This window comes from Heterocephalus glaber, unplaced genomic scaffold, assembly GCF_053883595.1.
Source record: "Heterocephalus glaber isolate CG9 unplaced genomic scaffold, H.glaber_assembly_v1.0 deba00001550, whole genome shotgun sequence".
Taxonomy (NCBI): Eukaryota; Metazoa; Chordata; class Mammalia; order Rodentia; family Bathyergidae; genus Heterocephalus; species Heterocephalus glaber.
Window position 1 is genome coordinate 11,200,818 of NW_028258343.1, and position 26,301 is coordinate 11,227,118.

The following is a 26,301-nucleotide window of genomic DNA, read 5'->3' on the forward strand; positions in this document are numbered from 1 at the left end:
CTACCCAGAAACAAGGAATGTGTTTCCATTTACTTGTATCCTCTTCAATCTCTTTTTTCAGAGTAGGGATCTTTGATTTGTTTTGCTTTTTTTTATTAGGCTTGTTCCAAGGTATTTCATTATTTTGGATGCTACTGTGAAGGGAGTTGTTTGAGCCAGTTCCTCTGTCAGTGAGTCTGTTTTTCAGGTACAGGAAAGCTATTGATTTTTTTGTGATGACCTTGTATCTTGCTATTTACTGAATTTGATTATTAAGTCTAAAAGACTTTTTGTGGAATCTTGGGGTCTTCTATCAAGAGTATCGTGCCATCTGTAAATAATGACAATTTGTCTTCTTCCTTTCCTATCTTTATTCCTTTATTTCTTTCTCTTGTCTAATTGCCATGGCTAATGTTTCCAAAACTATATTGAACAGGAGTGATGATAGTAGACATCCTTGTCTTGTTCCTGATTTTAGTGTGAAGGATTTCAGTTTTTGACCATTTAGTATGATATTGGCTGTTGGTTTTTCATAGATGGTCTTTATCAGATTGAGGTAGAGACTGTCTGTTCCAACTTTCTGTATGGTTTTTTATCATGAATGTGTGTTGGATTTTGTCAAATGCTTTTTCTGCATCTATGGAGATAATCATATGGTTTCTGTCCTTGGTTCTATTGATACAGTGTATTACATTGATTGATTTTCATATATTGAACCATCCCTGCATCCCTGGGATGAATCTCACTTGATCAGGGTGTATGATCTTCTTGATGATCTTCTGCATTCTGTTTGCCAGTATCTTTCTGAGGACTTTTGCATCTATGTTCATTAGTGAGATTGGCCTATAGTTCTCCTTTTCGGTTGAGCCTTTCTCTGGTTTGGGGATCAAGGTGATGTTTGCTTCCAGGAATGAATTCAGGAGAATTACTTCCTTTTCAATTTCGTTGAAGTGTTTAAACAGTAGTGGCAGCAGTTCCTCTCTAAATGTCTTGTGGAATTCAGCAGTGAAGCCATCAGGACCCAGGCTTTTCTTATTTGGTAAGTTTTTAATTACATTTTCAATTTCATTGATTGATATTGGGTCATTTAGAACTTTAGGTCATCTTCTTTCAACTTTGGTAATTCACACATACCTAGAAATCTGTTCGTTTCTTCTGTAGTTTCCATCATATTGGCGTATAGGTTCTCAAAGTAGGTATTGATGATCCTCTGGATTTCTGCTGGGTCTCTTGTAGTTTCACCCTTTTCATTTTTCATTGCTTGCATTTGGGTTTCTTTCCTTTTGTTGATAGTTTGGCTAAGGATTTGTCAATTTTGTTTATTTTTTTGAGGAACCAACTCTTTGCTTTGTTGGTTTTTTGTATTGTTCTCTTAGTCTCCATTGCATTGATTTCTGTTTTGATCTTTATAATTTCCTTTCATGTATGAGCTTTGGATGGATCCTGCACTTCCTTTTCTAGAAGCTTGAGATTCAGCATCAGGTTGTTTATTTGAGCATACTCTATTTTCCTAATATGAGTATTCACTGTGATGAATTTTCCTAAGACTTCTTACATTGGCCCACCATAACATCAATAAGTGCCCTCAGATCCTGGAGAGCAGCTGTGTGGACCATAGCAGTGTGGCTGTAGGTGGATCCCAGCCAGGGCTCTGCCCTGGCCCCAGGCAAAGGCCCGCCCAGAAAAGAGCTGCACAGGAACACAAGCAGCAGCTAGAGGCTCGCCCTGATACTATTGATAAGTGCATGGAGACCCTTGCCTGGAGCCTGCACAAACAACAGGAACAGTGGTGCTCAGCCCCCAACCAAAGGCCCTCCCATACAATGGCTACATTGGGACCCCAGTGAGAGGCATGCCTAGATACCATCCCAAGTGTGCCCAGCCCCCAGCTAGAAGCCTGCCCAGACAACAGGTCAGCTCAGTGATCCAGAAGGCCACCACTCTGAACCCAGGAATTGGTATACCAGGGAGCAGGAAAGTAAAGGCTGCTCAGTGGCTTGCTGAGAATTGAATACCATTTGGGTGTGCAAACAGTCACCTCAACAAAGGCACAGCAGGCTGCATCTGTTGAAATGAGAAGACACACAAATAAGTCTCAAAACCAGACTTCCAGATCATCTAAGGCAACCCCAAAGGGCAATGAGATGGAACAACCTAATACCCACCTGGACTCCCTGATCTGGCAACAAAAGAGGACCTAGAAAAAAATAAAATCAGAAATAATTTCTCAGATAACAGCAGTGATTGTGGCCATAGTGCAAGACATGGTTAATAAATCTAGAGCAGACACAGATAAAAAAAATAGAGGAGCTGAGGAACATGATGGAATTCCCAACATAGGAAACAAATGGAATCCATAAAACAGAAGCAAACAGATATCTAGGAGATTAAAAATTCCACTGATAGTTTATGCAGAGGAATGAGCCAATGTGAGGACAGAATATCAGATATAGAAGACAGAATTGCAATTAGTGACCAGGAAAAGAAAAATTTCTTACAAGTAGTAAGGGACCACAAGAAATCAACCCAGCAGCTGTTAGATGATGCAAAGCATAGCATAAGACTGATTGGAGTCTATGAAGAAGCAGGAGAGAGTGCAGACAACATAAAAAAAACCAAAAACTGTTCACAGAAGTAATAGTAGAGAACTTCCCAAGCAGTGTAAAAGAACTTGAAATACAGATAAGTGAGGCATACCGGACTCCAACTAGCCTTGATCAAAAAAATCTAAACATAAGCATATAATAGTTAAGATTCCAGAAACCCAACAGAAGAACAAAATTCTACAAGCAGAGAAAAGAAACAAGTCACATACAAAGGAAAGCCCATGAGAATCACAGAAGACTTCTCAAGAGAAACCCTCAAGACAAGAAGAACATGGAGTGATGTATTCCAAGCCCTAAAAGAAAATAACCTCCAACCCAGATCGATGTACCCTACAAAACTATCTTTCAAAATTGATGGAAAAATAAGACTATTTCATGACAAACAGCACCTTAGGAACTTCATGAATACCAAACCAGCACTCCAAAGAATTTTAAACAATATCCTAGGAAAAGACAATGAGGATCACAACCCCAGGAAGCCCAGCAGAATGAATCCATCAGGCACAACAAGAATTTAAATGCAAAGGGGGAGAATCCAACAAAAAAGAAAAAGTCATGACAAGGATAAGTCAACACATATCAGTTATAACCATCAATGTTCATGGTCTCAATTCAACAATCAAAAAAAAAAAAAATAGACTGACAGAATGGGTCCAGAAGCAAGATCAACAATATGCTGCCTAGAAGAAACACACTTAATTCAAAAAGAAACTCACAGACTGAAAGTTAAAGGGTGGAAAACAATACTCCATATACTCCATGTGACATGAACACACACAAAAAGAGGACTAGCTATCTTATTTGCAGACCAAGTGGATTTCAAACCAACACTAATTAAGAGAGGCAAAGAAGACCACTACATCTTTGTAAAGGGAAGAGTCCAAGAGGAAGAGATGACAATCATAAACATACATGCACCAAATACTAGTGAACCCAGCTATATAAAACAAATACTAATGGACCTGAAAAATCATATAAGCACAAATACAATAGTAGTGGGGAACCACAGTACTCCACTGTCAGAAATGGGTACATCAACTAGACAAAAAATAAAAAGTGAAATACTACAACTCAATCAAACTCTTGAACAAATAAACTTAACAAATGCTCACAGAGTGCTCCACCCGACAAAATCAGAATACACATTCTTTTCAGCTGTACATGGGTCGTTCTCTAAAATAAACCACACACTGGCTCATAGAACATGTTTAAGTAAATGCAAAGGAATTGAATTTATCCCGTATATATTATCAGACCATAGTGTGATGAAATTTGAGATCAATTGCAAAAGAAAGCACAAGAATTTCATAACCGAATGGAAATTGAACAACACACTTCTGAATAACCAATGGGTCACAGAGGAGATTAAAGAAGAAAACAGACAGTTTGTACAATTAAATGACAATGCCAATACAAATATTGGAATCTAAGGGACACAATGAAAGCAGTCTTACAAGGGAAATTCATAGCAGTGAATACGCATATTAGGAAAATAGGGCAAGCTGAATTAAACAACCTGATGCTGAACCTCAAGCTTCTAAAAGAGAAGAGCAGGACAATCACAAAGCTCATACAAGGGAGGAAATTATAGAGATCAGGGCAGTAATCTATGCAATGGAGACTAAGAGAATGATACAAAAAATCAACAAATCGAAGAGTTGGTTCTTTGAAAGAACAAACAAAATTGACAAAGCCTTAGCCAACCTTGTCAACAAAAGGAAAGAAACCCAAATGCAAGCAATGAAAAATGGAAAGGGTGAAATTACAAGAGACCCAGCAGAAATCCAGAGGATCATCAATACCTACTTTGAGAACCTATACGCCAATATGATGGAAACTACAGAAGAAACGAACAGATTTCTAGATACGTGTGAATTACCAAAGTTGAAAGAAGATGACCTAAAGTTCTAAATGACCCAATATCAATCAATGAAATTGAAAATGTAATTAAAAACTTACCAAATAAGAAAAGCCTGGGTCCTGATGGCTTCACTGCTGAATTCCACAAGACATTTAGAGAGGAACTGCTGCCACTACTGTTTAAACACTTCAACGAAATTGAAAAGGAAGTAATTCTCCTGAATTCATTCCTGGAAGCAAACATCACCTTGATCCCCAAACCAGAGAAAGGCTCAACCGAAAAGGAGAACTATAGGCCAATCTCACTAATGAACATAGATGCAAAAGTCCTCAGAAAGATACTGGCAAACAAAATGCAGAAAATCATCAAGAAGGTCATACACCCTTAGCAAGTGGGTTTCATCCTAGCAATGCAGGGATGGTTCAACATACACAAATCAATAAATGTAATACACTGTATCAATAGAGGCATGGACAAATCCATATGCTCATCTCAAAAGATGCACAAAAAGTGTTCGACAAAATCCAACATCCATTCATGATAAAAAACCTCCAGAAAGTTGGAACAGACCGTCTCTACCTCAATCTGCACTTGATCTTAGCCAAAAGGCCGAGAAGCAATCTCTCTACCTCAATCTGATAAAGGCCATCTATGAAAAACCAACAGCCAATATCATACTAAATGGTCAAAAACTGAAATCCTTCACACTAAAATCAGGAACAAGACAAGGATCCCCACTATCATCATTCCTGTTCAATATAGATTTGGAAACCTTTGCCTCAGCAATTACACAAGAGGAAGAAATAAAGAAATAAAGATAGGAAAGGAAGAAGTCAACTTGCCATTATTTGCAGATGACATGATACTCTTGATAGAAGACCCGGAGTCTCCACCAAAAGTCTTTTAGACTTAATGACCATATTCAGTACATAGCAGGATGCCAGTTCAACACACAAAAATCAACAGCTTTTCTGTACATGAAAAACAGACATATTGAGGGAGAAATGGGGCAATCAATTCTTTCACAATAGCCTCCAAAAACTTGAAATACTTAGGAATCAGCCTAACAAAAGAAATAAAAAACCTCTACTCTGAAAACTATAGCACTCTGAAAAGAGAGATTGAAGAGGATGCCAGAAAATGGAAAAACATCCCTTGCTCCTGGGTAGGAAGAATAAACATAGTGAAAATGGCAATATTTCTAAAACTGCTGTATAGATTCAATGCAATCCCTATTGAAATCTCAGCAGCATACTTCACAGCCCTTGAGAAAACAATCCAAAAATTCATTTGGAATAAGAAGAGACTAGAATATCAAAAGCAATTCTAGGCAATAAAGACAAGGTAGGGGGTATCATAATTCCCAAGTTGAAACTATAGTACAAAGCTACTGTGAAAAAACCAGCATGGTACTGGCAAATAAATAGACCTGAGGATCAGTGGAATGTATTAGAATATGCAGAAACAACTCCAGACACACTCAACCACCTCATCTTCAACAGTGGAGCCAAAAACCCTCACTGGAGGAAAGATGACCTCTTTAATAAATGGTGCTGGAAAAATTGGGTTTCAACTTGCCAAAGATGAACAATAGACCTATATCTCTCACCATGGACTGAAGTAAAATCGAAATGGATTAAAGATCTAAATGTTAAAACAGAAACACCAAACTTGCTGGAAGAGAGGTTAGGTAGAACTCTTGAAGACATTGGTGTAGGAAAAGATTTTATGAACAAAACCTCAGTTGTCCATGAACTAGCACCATCAATCAACAAGTAGGATCTCTCCTTATTAAAGAGCTTCTGCATAGCAAGAGAAACCACCAACAGTGTGAACAGACAAGCCACAACATGGGAAAAATTTTCACCAGCTGTCCCTCAGACTAAGGTCTGCTATCTAGTATATATAAAGGACTTAAAAAAATCAGTCCTCCCAAATTTAAAGACCCAATCCAAAAATGGGCATCTGAAATGAACAGACATTTCTCAGGCAAAGAAATAGAAATAGCAAATAAACATGAAAAAATGTTCAACATCACTGGACAATCAAGAAATGCAAATGAAAACAACACTGAGAATCCATCTCACCCCAGAAAGTATAGCTGCTATCATGAAATCAATGAATAACAAATGCTGGCAGGGCTGTGGGGAAAGAGGAACCTTGCTCCACTGTTGGTGGGAGTGTAGACTGGTGCAACCACCATGGAAACCACTATGGAGATACCTCAAAGAACTAGGATTGGAAGTCCCATTTGACCTAGCTGTTCCCCTGCTGGGTATCTTCCCCAAAGAATTAAAAAAATCATACCAGAGTGATATATGTGCACCCATGTTCATTGGAGCACAATTCATGATACCTAAAACTTGGAATCAGCCCAATTCCCCATCAACTGGAGACTGGATAAAGAAAATTTTTTTTTAAATAAAATCGAGTATTAGCCATAAAGAATGAGAAACAAGAGACATTTATAGCTAAATGGATACACAATGAGATGATACTCTTAAGTGAAATAAATAGGACACACGTATGAATACCAAATAATTTCTTTAGTGTGAGGAATTGAAAGTGTAAATATGGACCAATGGGTATAATAGATAATGTGAAATAGGAAGAAAATGTGCAAAGGGGAAAGGGAAGTGGGAGGGGTAAGGGAAAAGAAAGAAGGGAATGCAATTAATATGAGAAAAAAGCAAAAATGGAAAGAAAGTCTTCATAGATAGGGAGTGGTGGAGGGGATGAAGGGAGGGCAGGGGAATGGGGAAAAAATAAGAACCAAGATGAATTATGTAAAGGTGCAAATTTCCAATGTTGAATGTCATTGTATACATTAAATGTACCAATAAAATTAATTTTAAAAAGACTGCTTTCATTATATCTCATAGATTCCAATACATTGTATTGACATTGTCAGTTAATTGTAGAAACTGTCTGATTTCTTCTTTTATTTCTCTCTGTGACCCATTGGTTATTCAGAAGTATGTTGTTCAATTTCCATTTGGTTATGAAATTCTTGTGCTTTCTTTTGCTATTGCTCTCCAAATTCATTGCACTGTGGTCTGATAATATACAGGGGATAATTTCAGTTCCTTTGCACTTACTTAAACATGTTTTATGAGTTAGTATGTAGTCTGTTGTGGAGAACTACCCATGTGCAGCTGAAAAGAATGTGTATTCTGATTTTTTCGGGTGGAGCACTCTGTGAGCATTGTTAAGTTTATTTGTTCAAGAGTTTGATTGAGTTGTAGTATTTCATTTTTTATTTTTTGTCTAGTTGATGTACCCATTTGTGTCAGTGGAGTATTGTGGTCCCCCACTACTATTGTATTTGTGCTTATATGATTTTTCATGTCCATTAGTATTTGTTTTATATAGCTGGGTTCACTAGTATTTGGTGCATGTATGTTTATGATTGTCATCTCTTCCTCTTGGACTCTTCCCTTTACAAAGATGTAGTGGTCTTCTTTGCCTCTCTTAATTAGTGTTGGTTTGAAATCCACTTGGTCTGCAAATAGGATAGCTAGTCCTCTTTTTGTGTGTGTTCATGTCACATGGAGTATATGGAGTATTGTTTTCCACCCTTTAACTTTCAGTCTATGAGTTTCTTTTTGAATTAAGTGTGTTTCTTCTAGGCAGCATATTGTTGATCTTGCTTCTGGACCCATTCTGCCAGTCTATTTTTTTTTTTTGATTGTTGAATTGAGACCATGAACATTGATGGTTATAACTGATATGTGTTGACTTATCCTTGTCATGACTTTTTCTTTTTTGTTGGATTCTCCCCCTTTGCATTTAAATTCTTGTTGTGCCTGATGGATTCATTCTGCTGGGCTTCCTGGGGTTGTGATCCTCATTGTCTTTTCCTAGGATATTGTTTAAAATTCTTTGGAGTGCTGGTTTGGTATTCATGAAGTTCCTAAGGTGCTGTTTGTCATGAAATAATCTTATTTTTCCATCAATTTTGAAAGATAGTTTTGTAGGGTACATCGATCTGGGTTGGAGGTTATTTTCTTTTAGGGCTTGGAATACATCACTCCATGTTCTTCTTGTCTTGAGGGTTTCTCTTGAGAAGTCTTCTGTGATTCTCATGGGCTTTCCTTTGTATGTGACTTGTTTCTTTTCTCTGCTTGTAGAATTTTGTTCTTCTGTTGGGTTTCTGGAATCTTAACTATTATATGCTTATGTTTAGATTTTTTTGATCAAGGCTAGTTGGAGTCCTGTATGCCTCACTTATCTGTATTTCAAGTTCTTTTACACTGCTTGGGAAGTTCTCTACTATTACTTCTGTGAACAGTTTTTGGTTTTTTTTATGTTGTCTGCACTCTCTCCTGCTTCTTCATAGACTCCAATCAGTCTTATGCTATGCTTTGCATCATCTAACAGCTGCTGGGTTGATTTCTTGTGGTCCCTTACTACTTGTAAGAAATTTTTCTTTTCCTGGTCACTAATTGCAATTCTGTCTTCTATATCTGATATTCTGTCCTCACATTGGCTCATTCCTCTGCATAAACTATCAGTGGAATTTTTAATCTCCTAGATATCTGTTTGCTTCTGTTTTATGGATTCCATTTGTTTCCTATGTTGGGAATTCCATCACGTTCCTCAGCTCCTCTTTTTTTTTTTTTTTTAATCTGTTTCTGTTCTAGAGTTGTCAATAAGTGAATCATGTCTTGCACTATGGCCACAATCTCTGTTGTTATCTGAGAAATTATTTTTGATTTTATTTATTTTTTTATCCTCTCCTTTTGCTAGTTCCGGGCATCCAGGTGGTTGAGTATCAGTTTGTTCCATCTTGTAACCTCTTGGTATTGCCTTAGGTGATCTGGAAGTCTGGTTTTGATACTTGTTTATGTGTCTTCTCATTTCTGCAGATGTAACCTTATGCACCTTTGTTGAGGTGACTGTTTTTGCTTGCCCAGTGGTCTTCAGTTCTCATCATGCTAGAGAGGCCTTTTCTCTGCTGTTCACCACTGAGCCAATTCCTAGATTCAGAATGGTGGCCTCTGTATCTCTGCTGTACCCTGTTCTCTGGGCAGGGTTCTGGCTGGGGCCTGTGCACACTTGGGATGCTATCTGGGCATGCTTCTGGCTTGGGCATGCCCCTGGCTTGGGCATGCCCCTGCATAGCTTTTGTCTCAGAGGGTCTTTGCCTGGTAGCCATGCCCCTGAGTCCCTGGTGTCTGAACCTGCTTCTGCCTGGTGTCTGCACACACTTACCAATGGTATCTTGGGGGGCCTCTGGCTGTTGCTTCCCCACCCACGTAGATCTTTTCCATGTGGGCCTTTGGCTGGGTAGCTGTTGGTGTCTGGGAGGGGCCCTGGCTGGGATCTGCGGGCTTCCACGCAGCTGTGTTTCACATGGGCCTCTTGCTGGGATCTTCTGCACTGTTGTTATACATCTCTGGTATTATTGTTTTTGAACAGAAAACCTCTGTGTTTTCTTACTGTTTCCACTGTAAGAAAATACCTTGGATAATAAACTTTTAAGGAGAAAAGGTTTATTTTGGCTAATAGTGGAGATTCTAGCCCACTTTGAACAGCCTTCTCAGATAAGAAAAATCACACACATGGTGTTTTATATGTAACAGGCAATCTTGGGCACTCTTCATTCACAATGAGGTACCATTTTAGATATTAATATTTATATTTTGGAGTTATATTATTTGTGTTTTATTGTATTTTTGTTTTAATATCAAACAGATCATTGCTGAAAAGTCTGGAGTAACTTATTCAAGGTTACCCAGTAAGGCAGAAGCACTACCATTGTGAAGCAGGTCTTTCTGAATTCAGTGATTACTCACTGAACTATTGTGTACTTCTGGTCTGTCCAACGTGAATGGAATTTCAGAGTATAAAATTTAGAAGAAATGTAACATGCAGGCTTTAGCTTTTTCACAGCTTAGTTTAGTATTGCATTTCTATCCAGAAACTCAATTTAGATGGTTTCTGTACTGTCTTTAAAAGCATTTCTTTCTCTGCCTTTCCCTGAGCTCTTCAATTCATGAGTGATTATTTTACCATCATACTGGTTACTGATTGATCATATTTGGACCCTGTATATGACATATCAGTGATCTGTACAAACTGTTTTTGTACTAGTGAAAATAAAGAATGGAAGAAAAAAAGGTATATGTAGTCTCCTTTTCAGAGCAAGTATTCACCACTGTGGTTAGGTTCCCCAATAAATTTATGGTTATTGGATGACTCATACAATTTCATGCATCTATTTACTACCAAAAATTTTAGTAATCATTTCTTAGAAAAACTGTTTTTCTATCACTGAATTACTATATTGTTTATAAGAAAGGAGGTCCTATTTTTTAAAAAAGTTTTAAGCCCATTTCTAGCTCAGTTGTATTTTGTTGTATACAACTGCTTTCTTATACTTCCTTTCAGATTGATTATTTTTAATGATTCCATTTTATGTTCACTTTTTGCATGTTAGTAATTCCAGTTTTTTTATATTTTTTAATGTTGATTATAATGTTTATAGTATATGTCTTTAACTTACAGCAATCTACCTTCAAATAATGTTATGGCATTTCAGGTAGAGTACAAGGACTTAAGAAAATAAACAGTCATGTATATTTCCATATTTTCCCCTCCCTTTCTTTATGCTCTTATCATATATTTCACTTTACTTTTTTTTAAACTGTACAATATATTATTCCTATTTGCATTTTAGACAATTAACTTTTATAGATATTAAAATAAGTGTATAATGCCCTTTATATTCATACATATTTTTGCCACTTCTGATATATTTTATTCTCTTGAAGAAATCTGGATTTCCATTTCTTCTTTCTGAAGCATTTTTCTGATACGTTTTGTTGTAGTGCAGGTCTGCTGAGATGAATTCTCTCAGCTTGTGTTTGTGTGAAAGAAATTTCTATTTTATCTTCATTGAAATATATTTTACCTCAGTGTAGAATTTCAGGTTGACATTTTATTGTTTTGTTTTGTGCTTCAAAGGTGTTCTTCATTGGGTTTTGTGTTCCATATTTTTTGATTAATATGCTCTCATTGATTTATTTTCTTCTTTCTATACAGTGTTGATATTTTCTGTGGCTGATTTTCTTTAAAGAAAAAAATTTAGAAAAATACTTTAAGATTCACTCTCTTGTTCTTTTGTTTTACAGTGCTGGGGATTCAAACTCAGAGCTTTGTCATAGGAGGCAAGCCCTCTTTCATTGAGCCACATCCCTGGCCCTGAAGATATTCTCATTACCTTTGGTTTTGATGTGTGCATATATGCTTTTATTTGTGTTAATTCTTATCTGGGTTCCCTGGCCTTTTTGGAACTAATGGTTGATTTTCACTAATTTTCGGTTCTTGGTCAGTATCCCTTCAAATATGTCATCTGCTCCCTTTAGTCTCTCTTCCTTTTCTAGTTACTCACATGTAGGAGACAGAGACAGAGAGAAACAGAACAGACAGAGACAGACAGATAGAATTGTTTCTAGCTCTGTAGGGGGAGAGAAAGAGTGAGAGGAGAGGAAGGGAGAGAAGGGGAGAGAAGAGAGTAGCAGGAAGGGAGAAAATTACTATGGTGACATGAATATTAATGTACATATTTTTTGTTTGTGTTCCTGTTTTCAATTCTTTGGATATATTCCTAGTAGTATATTTGCTGGGTCATAAGGTAATATTACATTTAATTTTTCAGTAAATGTCAGACTGTTTTCCACAGTGGCTATACAATTTCACATTCTTACCAGTATTTCAGGAATGTTCCAACTTGGCCACATCTTCACCAATGCTTGTTTTCCATTTAAAAAATACCATTTTACCAAGTATGAAGTGGTATTTTACAGATTAGACTTTTCATTTCACTAAAGAGTGTTTTGAGCAACTTTTCATGTGCTTGTTGACCATTTATGTATATCATTCAGAAAATTGGCACACTTTTTAATTTTGTTGATCTTTTTGTTGTTGAGTTATAAGACTTCTTCAGTTCTAAGAGTTCTAGATATCAAACACTTTTCAGAGATATGACTTGCAAATATCTTGTATCATTCTGTAGACTGTCCATTGATGTATAAAACCTTGTAATTTTAATTAAGTTTAACTTACCTATTTTTTTTGTTTTTACCCTTGGAATCATTTCTAAGAATCCACTGAGAAATTCAAAGTTACAAAGTTACCACTATGTTTTCTTCTCTTTTATAATTTTATAGTTTTAGCCTCTACATTTATCCTCTGCATTTATGTCATTAATCAATTGTGAGTCAATTTTTGTATGCAGCGTAAAGTAGGGGTCCATTTAAACTTTTGCAAAAAGATTCTCAGTATTATTAGATAACCTACTCTTTCATGGACTAGTGTTGTTATTATTATTGAAAATCAATTGACCATAGATATATACGTTTATTTCTGGGCTTTCAATTCTATTTCATTCATCCGTACGTCTATCCTTAATGCCAGTATCATGCTGGTGTTTTTTTTTCTTAAATTCTTTTATTGATACATTTTAGGTATATAATATGTTTACATTTATCATTGGATGCTTGTACCTGTACATGATGTATCTTGGTTCTTAATTTTTTCCCCATTACCTGTGCACCCTTCCCTATTTACATAGACTTCATTTCCATTTTTTTTTCTCATAATTTTTCCTTTCCCTTCTTTCCTTTCCACTTCCCCTCCCAGCATCCCTACCCGTTTGGACCTTTTCTTCCTATTTCAAATTATCAATTATTCATTTTAATCATTTTAACCCTTATTTACACTTTCAGTTTCTCACACTAGAGAAACTATTTGGTATTTGCACATGTATGTCCTACTTATTTCACTTATGAGTATGGCCTCGATATGCATCCATTTAGCTATAAATGACTCTAGTTTCTCATTCTTTATGGCTGAGTAGTACTCCATTTTATAAAAAAACCACATCTTCTTTATCCAATTTCCAGTTGATGGGCACTTGGGCTGTTTCCAAGCTTTAGCTATTACAAACTGTGTCACTATAAACATGGGTGCACATATATCGCTGTGGTATGATTCTTTTAATTATTATTTTTTTCTTTATACAAGATTTATTAAATGTCTTTATGTAGCAGCTTCCATTTTCAGATACTGCTGCCAAGGATGCCCTGTTATGCTGTAGGGACTGGCTGGGGCATGGCAGGTGGCTCTGGCTTCCCACCCTTCTGTTCCAAGATAGGAGTGGTGGGCAGGATCTCATCTTTGGTTTCCACAATGCTCACATGGTCAGGCAGAGGCTTCTTGGGGCCAATCTTACCACTTGGATCTCAGGGCAGCATGATCTTTACTTTGATACCCAGCACACCCTGTCTGAGCAGCACATGGCGCACGGCGGTGTCAACATAGTAGTTAACAGGGTCCCCGCTGTGGATCATCAAGCCATCCACAAACTTCATGGACTTAGCCCTCTGTCCTCGAAGTTTCCCAGACACGAAAACCTCACAGCCTTTGGCTCCACTCTCCATGATGAACCACAGCACACCGTAGCAGGCCCTCAGCACAGCAAGCCCTCCTAGGAGTTTGTAACGCAGAGATTCTGCCTGGGCAATGGCACACAGACCTCTTGTCGCCACCTTTTCAGCATAAAGCTCTACGCTGCCCTCAGGGAAGCCAAACCTCTTCTGAACTACAGCAGTTAATTCACGGATCATTCAGCCCTTCTCACCAAGAACATTCTGTGTCCTGGTGGCCAAGATAATGATTTCTGTCCTGGTTGGTGTAACTCGAACTTCAACTCCAGAGTAGCCATCTTCAGCCAGCTCCCGAGTAAGAAACTCATTCAGTTCAGCTTTGAAGATGCCATCCACAACAAACTTCCTCTTCTTGGAAATCTGCACCGCCATCTTGCCACCGTGAGCCACCGAAAGGAAAGTTGATTCTTTTAATTCTTTTGTGAAGATACCCAGCAGGGGAATAGCTGGGTCAAATGGGACTTCTAGTCCTAGTTCTTTGAGGTATCTTCATACTGATTTCCACAGTGGTTGCACCAGTCTGCACTCCCACCAGCAGGGGAGCAGGGTTCCTCTTTCCCCACAGCCCCACCAGCATTTGTTATTGGTTGATTTCTTGATAGCAGCCATTCTTTCTGGGGTGAGGTGGAATCTCAGTGTTGTTTTCATCTGCATCTCTTGAATGACCAGTGATGTTGAGCATTTTTTCATATATTTCTTTGCTGCTTTTACTTCTTTGTCTGAGAAATGTCTGTTCATTTCAGATGCCCATTTTTGAATTGGGTCTTTGAATTTGGGGGTTCTGATTTTTTTCAGTTCTTTATATATTCTAAATAGTAGTCCTTTGTCTGAGATACAGTTGCTAAAAATTTTTTCCCACATTGTAGGTTGTCTCTTAGTTTTGTGGATGGTTTCTTTTGCAGTGCAGAAGCTTTTTAATAAGATGAGATCCCAGTTGTTGGTTCTTTATGCTAACTCCCACGCTACTGAGGCTTTGTTCATAAAGTCTTTTCCTATGCTAATGTCTGCAAGAATTCTACCTAACTTCTCTTCCAGCAGGTTTAGTGTTTCTATTTTAATATTTAGATCTTTAATCCACTTTGATCTTAGTTTAGTGCATGGTGATAGGTATGGGTCTAGTTTTAATCTTTGGCAGGTTGAAATCCAGTTTTTCCAACACCATTTATTAAATAGGCTTTCTTTCCTCCAATGATGGTGGTTTACTACTTTGCCAAAGATGAGGTGGCTGAGTATGTCTGGAGTTGTTTCTGCATCTTCTAATCTATCCCACTGATCCTCAGGTCTGTTCTTTTGCCAGTACCATGCTGTTTTTATCACAGTAGCTTTGTAGTATAGTTTCAAATTGGGGATTGTGATACCTCCTGCCATGTCTCTGTTGCCTAGAATTGCTTTTGCTATTCTAGGTCTCTTCTGGTTGTGCTGTTTTGAATACTATAATATGAGTTTTTGAAATCTGAAATTGTGAGTTCTCCAATTTTGTTATTATCTTCAGTGATGTTTTGGCTATTTGGGGCCCCTTTAAATTCTGTTTGAATTGATAATTGTCTTTTGCTTTTCAGTGGAAAAAAAAGGAATTTTAATAGGAATTATAATTAAACTATAAATTACTTTGAATTATATTGCCCTTTTATCAATATTAAGTCCTCTACTACTTATACATGGTATGTCTTCCCACTTACATAGGTTTTCTGTAATGTCTTTTAGCAGTGTTTTGTCGACATGTATGTCTTTTTTTTTTTTTTTTTGGTACTGGGGATCGAACTCGGGACCTTGTGCTGCTTGCCAAGACAGGTGCTGGAACCACTGAGCTGAATCCCCAGCCCTCGACATTTAAGTCTTTCACCTCTTTGATTAAAAAATTTTTAGGTATTTTATTCTTTTGGATTCTATTGTAAATCAAATTATTTTCTTATATTCCTGTTTGGATTATTCATTGTTAATGTATAGAAACACAACTGATTTTTGTGTTTTCATCCTGTAAGCTCCTACTTTGCTGAATTTATTTGTTCTAGTAGTTATTTTTAAGGGTTCCTGTATTTAAGCTCATTTTTAATAAAAAGGAATAGTTTTATTTCTCTTTTTAAAATTTGGATGACTTATTTCTGTTTTCCCTGTCTACTTAGTTTTGACTAGAACTTTCAGTACAATGTTGAATAGCAGTGGGGAAAGTGGGAATCTATGTCTTGTTCCTGTTATTAGGGTTAGGGAGAAGAAGGTTTTCTGTTTTCCACTATTGAGTATAATATTAACTATTGGTTTTTTATAAGTGTCCTTTCCCTTTCATTCCTAGATATTTAAAATTACTTTTGTCAATAAAGGGTTTTGAAATTTGTCAGTGCTTTTCCTGTATAAATTAAGGTGATTTGAGTATATTTTTTTACCTTATTCATGTGGTTAATTACATTGAATCATACTGAATATCCTTTGTATTTCTGGGATAAATACCACTTGGTTATAGTATGTAATCCTTTTTTGCTCTGGTGCTATATTTATTGATACATTCATTAATTTTTTTATGGACTTTTGATTCTGTATTTATGTGGAATATTAATCTCAAACTAATAGGAGTATGTTTTCAATGAATACCATCTTGTCATTAATAGTATACAAAAATTCTGTTCCTATACTCGTCCACTTCCCCCTTTATGCTGCCGCAGAATACAAATTTTTATATGTTTTGTGCCCATTGACAATGATTTGTAATTATAATTTTATGCATATGTCTTTAAATCATATAAAAAAAAGAAAGAGGAGTTCCAAACCAAAAATACAATAATAAAAGGTTTTGTAGTCATCTGTGTGGTTACTTTTACCTGTATTCATTATTTTTTCATACTATGTCTAGTTACTGTCTAGTGTCTTTTCATTTCCACCTGAAGTGTTCCTTTTAGCATTTATTATTAGGTAAATCTACTGGTGACAAACTTCCTTAGCTTATGTTCACGTAAGCTTATCTTAATTTCATCATATTTTTAAAAGAATAATCTTGCTGGATATAGAATACATGAGGGACAGGTTTTTTTAGTATTTTAGCTAAATCATTCCTCTTTTTTGACATCTATAGTTTCTGCTGAGAAACTAAGTTCTAATGCTATTAAGGATTTCTTGTACATGAAAATTTATTTCTCTTTTGCTGCCTTTAAGATTATTTGTTTTGACTTTTGAAAGTCTGATTATAATGCGCATTGCTATGGAAATATTTGGTTTTTATCCTTCTTTCCGTTTGTTGAGATCCTTGGATGTGCAAAGGTAGTGTCTTTTATCAGTGATGGGCAAATTTCGACCATTATTTCTTCAAATCCTTTCATATCCATTTCTCTCCCCCTTCTCTGCTTGTACCTCCTATAATCCTATAGGAGATAATTATATATTTGATGTCCCATAGGTCTCTAAACCTCTGTTTGTTATTCTTCATTTTTGCTTTGTGTTTCTCAGACTCATTTACTTCAACTGACCTATCTTCAGGTTTGCTGATTCATTTTTTCTGCCTGTTCAATCCTCTTGTAAATTTTTTAAATTTCAGTTATTGTGCTTTTGAATTTCAGATTTCTTTGCTTCTGCTCCCAGGTGTCTGACTTGCTTGTCATTTACCTCAGTGGCATGCTGGTGCCTCAGGAAAGAGTGGGCTGTTCATTTGCCTGGTGAAGTTTAAGAGGACTGTCTCCTGTAAAGCCCTTTTTCTACCTGAGTGTTCCAAATAGGGTAAAACAAGGAAAAACACCTTTATTCCTCCTTCAGGTAGCCCTGGACAGGCAAACACAGACAAACACAATTCTTATCTCTGCCGTTTCACAAACCAGAGACCAAAGTGCCAGCCTGGAAAGAGTTTCCCTCTTCAGACTCGTTGCCATGCTGGGGAGGAAGAAGGAGAAAGAGCACATATAAGAGCTATACAGTGTTACTATCATTTTAATTCCCTTTTTTCTTTATCCAATATTTGCTTAATGGCTATAACCCTTTGACTATCTTCCAGAGTTCTGACAAAGTTGATTTTTCTAGTTTTTGTTTGATTTTTTTTGGTTGGCGTTCCTGTAAAAGAATAGGCCCCGTAGCTAGCTACTTCACTATTTTTGCTGTCATCAGCTCTACAAATGCTTTTATACCTGAAGAATTTTTTTGTTTGTTTTTGCAGTACTGGGAGATTGGACTCAGGTGTGCTCAACCATTGAGCTAAATCCCAAGCCCTTTTTAAATTATTTTATTTTGAGATATGATCTTGCTAACTTCCTCTGGTAGGATTTGATCTTCTTATCCTTCTGTCATCATGCCTAGCTATTCTTTAAGATATTTTAAAAAATCAAAGGATACTATTTTATGGCCTGTTTAATATATGGAATTTAAATTTCAGCATTCACAAATATGTGGGGACATATCCACACTTGTTCATTTGCATATTGTCTATGTCTGCTTTCATGCTACAATGGCAGAGTTGCGTAGTTATGACAAAGATAGTATGGTCTGAAAACCTAAAATATTTACAATCTGGCGCTTTCCAGAAAGTTTGCCAACCTCTGTTTTAAAGTCTGTCAGCCTTTACCACTCTCTCTAGCTTTTATAGACTAAATTGTTGTTATGGACACCATCATCTAAAATGGTTTTATTGTGTCTAAAATCTTCTTGGTTTGACATATAGGGTGCTTCTTCATCTGTCTCCAACTTGCTGCTTGACCTCATCTCCTATCTCATCTCGAGGTTCATTCAAATAGTACTCTTTCTCATAAGTGGCATGCTCTTGCATGAATGTTTTTCTGCAATGGTGTTTGCTCTTACTTCTTAGAATGTCCTTTCAAACTTTTCTCCCATGGAAACTTCTGTTTGTTTCTGGTGCAGGTTGAATAGCACCCTACCTCCAGCCCCGGAGACATAGGCCTCCCCCGAACCAGTGAATATAGTCTGATTTAGGAAGAGAATCTTAGATTATGTAATCCCTAAATCCAATGCCAATTTCCTTGTGAGAGAAGAAAAAGGGAAAGGAGGGGCTGATGGGAAGACAGAGGAAGAGACTGAAATGATGCATATGGCAGCCCACAGTCATTAGAAACCAGGAGTGAGGCCTGGGAGGGACTCTCCTTCAGATCATCCCGAAGGAGCTGAGCCTGCCAGCACCTTCAGTTCAGACTCTGGGCTCCAGAACATGGAGAAAATACGTTTCAGTTGTTGTCAGCCACTGAGTTAGTAGTAATTTGGCTTGGTCGCCCTAGGAAATTAATATATCTTCTACAAAAATACATATTTCATATTTTCAAATATTATTTTATGAAAAATTACCTGATTCTCCTAGACCTAGACAAAATCACTTGCTCATTCCTATTTTCTATTAGAGCATTTATTTTAATTTATTTAAAAATATTTATCTTTTCTAAAGGTTCTGTCCTTGTCCATTATTTTATTTTGTCCTTCACTTGTAGCAGGTTTCTTGTATATTCCAAGTGCTTAGTGTTTATGCAATGAATGAATGAAAAAATTGATGTCAGGTGACAGTAAACACTGCTTGGAGTCAATTTATTAGTATTATTTATTTGGTTGTGCCACTTACAAGCTAGATTATATGTCACTTTGATTTTTATCTTGTTCATCTATGGGAATACTATGTACTACATCTTAGCCCCACTATGAGTGCAGGACTAGGTATTTCCTAGCCATAAAATTTTAAGATATACTATTTATTTTGGAAGATTTCTTTCATGTCAGCCACATTTTTATGCGTGAACATGGAAAATAATATCTTTTAGATTTTTCAGGGAAAATTTGGACACTTCTAACACTGATTATATTTAAAAGCACTTTAAAGATTTTCTCCTTTATTTGTAGTCTAAAACCAGAAATAATCTGACTGAAGTATGTGAAAGAATTTCCTTTGAGATTTGTCCACTGTAAACACCTTTTCTGTCTTTAAGAGTTGAATTTGATGAAGAAACTACCTTTGGAATTATATTTTTTCCTCGAGATATTTTATAATAGTTGTTATTAACCATTTGAAGTTTCCATTTTAGTATTTCAAAATAGGTACAAAAAATAAATACAATTATTATAAAAAGATAAAATCAACTGTATTGTTCATGAGTAAGTCACTGCAATCAGATTTTGTTTATATATAACTCAAATTATACACTATCTTCATTTTCAATATTTTTTTTCTGTTTTTAATATTCTTGTGGTAAAATACTAATACATCATCACCAGTGATACAGGCATTTGTGTATCCACATGTTAGAAAACAAGTGAAAGCCAACAAAACATGTTATTTGTACGTTATTTGCATCAATGAAGATGCACCTTTATATAGACCCTTCTTCAAACTGCTATTAAAACTTTGAGTCATCAAATCACTTGGAAGATAATTATTCTCACAAAGAGATAAGAAAATAGAAATGTCAGTACAGTTACAGAACCAAAGATAGAGGTAAAATCATTGGCTGAATCAGAGTTACAAGAAGAGAACACAACTTCAGAATGCAGGCAAATGTTGTTTTGGAAAAAAATTGGGAATTTTTATAAAAGTTCCTTAATTGAAGGAGCACTTAAAAAACACACACCTGATTAAAATTCAGAGAAACCTGGAAGTTCCTTGCATTTCAGATTTTGGTCTTTTCTCCCATGCTGTTCGCAGAATTTTCTCTTATCTTTTTCAATACAACACATTTTTAAAATTGAGATTGTATTATATTTATGGATTTGGTAACAAAAGTGTACCTTGATCTGTTTTTTAAAAGCAAGAATCATTTAGTTTTTATTCTTGATCATATAAGACATGTGCAAAATATGTATTTCCTTGGTGTAAAAATTTAAATGGCACAGTTCAGAAGAGATCACAAAAAGGAGCAATTAGTGCAAGGCAGTGTTTTCTAGTGTTTTCTGAAGGCCATTAAGCAGAATATGAGATTGGATCTAGGCTTTTCAGAATGGGGGTGACAAACCTAGCATGGATAAGACAAACCTGACACAAAGAGGCAGGAGTAAGAGTGACATTCATAGAGACAATGGGGAGGTGCATTGATAAGTGGAGATCAGCTGTGGAGTGTGAGTCAGTCTGGTGGGATCTGCATTGAAATCATCCTGGAAATATAGTATTGTACTCTTTAAAGACTTAGGAAAGGCTAAGTCTTATTATTTGAAAGAACCTCATGGTTCTTTGAAGTAGAAACTTATAAAATCCAGCTTATAGACTTACACAATCTTGGGAACAAATTATTAGGTCTACTTGGATTTATGCTCTCTATATTATAAGTCTGCCTATCCAGGTACTGAGATATTTCATACCGTACTGGGACTGGCAACTTCATTTCATTTTTTTTTTTTTGGTACCGGGGATCGAACTCGGGTCCTCGGGCTTGCGAGGCAGGCTGCGGAACCACTGAGCTAAATCTCCGGCCCCAGCAACTTCATTTTTGAAGTTGGGATGCACTCCAGTTCATGGAATTTCACTTTTCTATTATGATTACTACGTAGTTAATTGTAGTATTTACCTTTTTATTTATCTTGTAACTATACCCACACTTTCATTTTCTTACCAGTGTAGGAATATCAGTTGAAGGGTTGATCTAGTGGTTGGTTGATTGATTTCCTATATCCTTCCCTACCACAATCTCCAAAAAGAATCAAAGACATTATAGAGTTGCAGGAACTGGATTAGACATCATGGCAAACCAAACTTCCATATACCATTAATATCTCTTTAAATAAATTCCTGTAAATTAAATAAATTACATTTTCTTTTGTTGTGACAAGAGAGTAATTTTCATCTAGTTCTTGAATTGCATGAGGTATGTGAAAGAGTTAATCTAATTCATATAATCTGTCAGAGAAGGATGAAGGGAAACAGCTAAAGACATATAGAAAAATAAGGTCACTTTTAAATTTAATCTAATCACAATAAATACTTAAAATAGGAATATATGAAGATATTCGAAGTCTGAAAACCAACAAAAATAAAAACCCTTCAGAGAGTGAGGGGCTTATTTCCTTAATACTATTGCTCCTTTCTGAACATGAATTATACTTCCTCACTTGTATATACACAGACACACGTAGCATTTGATATCATCTAATAACCAGGATGTAAAGGAAATCTGGTTTTACCTTGTAATCCCTGGGCTACAAAAATACTGTCAGACCTATTTGTCAATCTTTTGCCAAGCTATGTGGTGTGGTGGACCAAATTCACTTTTTTATCTATATCTATATATCTACATTTATGTCTATCTACATATCTATCTGTCTATATCTTCATATAAATATACCTTACAGCTGAATTTTATTTTAGGAGACCTATTTGCTTGTTATTTTTCCTTCTGAATTTGTATTTGCAATTTAATCTTAATTTTGTGATTGAAAATGACCTAAATTTCTTGGTAATTTTGTAAGCACATTTTTTAAATGATATCAGCATAATTTTTTTCTTAGAATGAAATTCTTTTTTGGGGTATTTATAGAAGTATAACTAAATCTCAAATAATAATTACCATTTGGGCAAAGGATAGCCTGCATATTTGCATGATGTGTGTGCATGTATGCATGTGTGTGCTTGCAGTAATTCTTGTAATTGTACACAGGTTGGTAAATAAATGTGCAATTATTAAGATATTCAAAAAATGTAAAATCCATTAACAGTTTCTTCATGTTTCATTCACTACAATCTGGCTTCTGATGCCATTTCTTCTCATAAAAGAGGAAAAGGCTACTTATTGACACATCCAGTGAACTGTATTTAGTCCTTTGCCTACTTACCTCTCTCAGTCTTACTGTACTTAGCCATCCCTTTCTTCTTGAAGGACTCTGTCATTTGTTCTTTCACCTTGCATTTGTTTTTGTTTTATTTCTGCTGATCCCTCTCAACTGACTTTGTGGGCTCTAATTAGTCTGTTTCTACCATAAGTAGGACTTTTTTCCTACCTGGGAGATTCTGTGGGTCATTTTATCACTTTCTGTGATACAATTTGGGCTAGGATTCCCCACAGTTATTGCTTTGATATATGTCCTATTTTGGACCCATAATATTGTGAACAAATAGCTTATGGAGCATTTCATTTAGAATGTCTCAAAAGTGCTTCAATATTCTGGAATGAAATTCATAATATCCCCCTATCTTGCAACTCTCTCTTTTCCTGTTTGCTATTCCAGTAAATGACACCACTGTCTGCTAAACTGTGCTAAATTCCGAAGTTGGGAGGGATATTTGACTGTTTACTCGTGCTCAATTTTGACAGCATCTTTTCTATTGCTGTCCCTTTAATTTTGCATATTTGTTCATTCTCTCTAATGCCTTAGTTTAGTTCATCATCACTTCCCACTTTGATTATATGCAATGACTTTTTAAAAATTAACTAATTTTAATAAGATGTAATTTTCAAGTGACAAAATGCAGATGCATCAAGTATACAATTACCAGAAGTTTGACAAATGTATGTACCTGTATGACATTTCAACCAATATATGGAACATTTCTATCCTTCTAGAAAATTTCCTTTCTTCTTTTCAGCTCATCTTTTCAACTTCACCCAAAGGCAGTCACTCTGCTGATTTCTATTTGTGTAGATGAATATGACTATGCTTGAAATTTTTACAGAGTAATCAAATGTCTCATGCTCTGTCATCTTATACTCAAAATAATGTTTTGCAATTCATCCATATTGAGGCACATATCTGTAATCTTTATTGTGAAGTAGTGTTCTAGTATATGAAGACAATATAATTTGTTTACTCATTCGGTGATAAATTTTTGTGTTGTTTCTAGTTGTTAATTATGGGTGAAACTGCTATGAACATACTTATAAAAGCATATTTGTGGGCATATTTTTTCTTTCTTTGGGGTAGATATCTAGGAGTGAAATTGCTTGATTATAGGACTTAGATATTTGTTTAAAGTAATGAGAAATTATCAGGCATTTTTTCAAATTTGTTGGACCATTTAACACTTCCCTTAGCAATTTATGATATTTACATTTTTCTTCATCTCCTTAGCACCAATTAGGTTTCAGTCTTTAAAATCTTTATAATTTGACAATTTTCCCATGTGCAAGTATGAGGTGGTATTTCATTGTGCTTTTAATTTATATTTCTCTGATTCACTCATGTTGAACATGACTTAATGTAACGACTGACCATTTGTATGTCTATTTTTATGAAGTGACTGTTCAAGCCTTTTGACATTTAAAAGAATTAAGCTGTTAGTCATTTTCTCATACATTTGTGGGAGTTCTGCACATAGTCTGGATATAGCCCTTTGTCATGTACATTTCTACCTCTATGTCTGTCACACACTGCCTACAATGTCGTTTGCATTTTCATTTTTTCAGTGATATCTTTTGAAAAACAGAAGTTTTAAATTTTGATGAACTCTAGTTTATCATTTCTCTTTTCATACCTCAGGGTTACAGAGGTGCTCTTCTATTTTCTCCGAAAATCTTTGTAGTCCAACAACTTTTTAACTGCTCTTGCCTTCTCACATGGTTCAGGCCCATAATTTCTCTTTCATTCAGTTTACTTCTGCAAAGCTCAATATAATGATGTTACTTATCCTTTCCCCACAATTTTCTACCTTCTTAGCAGCTATTTGTACCCTTTTTTCCAAATTTTTTCACATGGTCTCCACACACATTCGTGTCTTTTCTCTCTTAAAGGAGCTTTCTCCTACCTCCATCCTCTGCTAGTCTCTGGATTAGCTTTGCCAAGTCATTTTTATTTCTATTAAAGCATTAAACTCTCTCACTTCTGGACAATTGCAATTTCTCTGCCTGGACCATCTTTTTATCTACTTGTTCTCTTCCTCTAGGTGACTCTCATTTGTCCCTCAGTCATGGTTTCAATATCACTTTTCCCGGGAAGCTTTTCCTGACTTTTGAAGAAAGTTGCCCTTCCCACGTGGTCCCATAGCACTTTGGGCTTCGTCCTATTGTAGTAAGTTCCGCGAAATTCTGTAGTGATTATGTACCAGTTATGTTTTTCACTTGATTCCAGTCACCAAGGCAAGGGCTATATCCTGTTCACTGGTGTCTGTAGCATTCTGCAGAACATTTCTCACATAAAAGAAGTAATAGACTGAGTTAATGAGTAGGACAGATAAAGATAATATTTGTGACCTAGTAAACTGAGTTTTTGAATCTGTTATCATTAATAGATATTTAATTCCCATTTTATTGTAAAATTTTAATAAATTTATATTTATTCAAAATAGAAATTTTAGGAAAGAATAAAAAATAAAATAATCCTTCTATACGTAATAATTTAGTATTTGGATGAGATTTAATTGAAGTCTTTCTTAGCTATCTCTATGATTTGCATACTATTTTAAAATAAAATGTAGGTCAAATAGTATGTACAGTTTTAAATTTTGATAATTATGTCTTAAATAACCATCAAGATCAATCTATACAGAAATAATGATGAATTTAAAAAATACTTTTTTATATATTCATGAGATTTTATTGCCTTCACAAAGCCAAAAAAGTGGCAATAGCTCAAATATTTGTGGAGCTACTCCTCAGTATTGCCTTTAGAGCTAAGAAATATAATTTCTTCATAATCACAAATTTTTCATCCAAAATTCATCTGTTTAATCAACATATACTCAGTGAGTTACAGGTACTACTTTAGATTCTAGAGATTCAATTGTGAGCAAGACCTTTCTTTGCAAGCATTGTGGTTACTTTATTGTTAAGAGTTTTGAGTAGAATTAACCATTCTCAGAAAATTAAATCCACATTCAGTGAATGATCATTTTCCATGAATAATGACATTAAAAAGAATGCATTTCTTTTAAATAATTGTATTGCTTATTATTTGGATAACTATTCTAAGATATTTTGTTGATGGCCATGTAATTGGAACAAGTCATTCTTTTGAGACCATAATAATTGTGAATGAGATCTAGAAAAATAAAATATTCAAAATCAGTAATATTGCTTCACTGTACCTTCTCATTTAATAGCTCTCAATAAACACTCTTTTAGTGAATTCCTCCAGTATTGGAAATTTTCATGGAAGACCTGGATTTGGAATTAATTTTGAAAAATGTCAAAAACATACAAAGGAAAGAAAAAAACGAATGTATACTTTTTTTTTCTGGCATGAGCAGTGTGAGGTAAAGCTTGGGAAAATGAAAGATTTACTTGATTAGAAAAAGTATGAGTAGGAAAATGGAATGAAATTTTATCAGTGGTTCAAAATTAAGCATCGCATTGGAAATGCCCAGAGAATTTTCAAAAATATGACTTCAGCATTTTGACAACCCCTTGGGAATATTTAAGTCAGATTTTTCTTTCTCTGACTTTCTTCCTGTCTCCAGCCTTCCTACTGTAGAGAAGAAAATGGTTGGATATGAGCAGTTAGCTTTTTTGTTTCTGTAAACCCATTGTACATTCAAACTACTTTGGATGCCAAAGGGGTAGTCATTATAAAGGAATGT

At 35.6% G+C, this 26,301-nt stretch overlaps 1 pseudogene; it reads right to left on the bottom strand.

Annotated features, from left to right (window-relative positions):
- Positions 1–13,491: 13,491 nt before the first annotated feature.
- LOC101713571 (small ribosomal subunit protein uS3 pseudogene) lies at positions 13,492–14,308 on the bottom strand (annotated as a pseudogene).
- Positions 14,309–26,301: the final 11,993 nt, after the last annotated feature.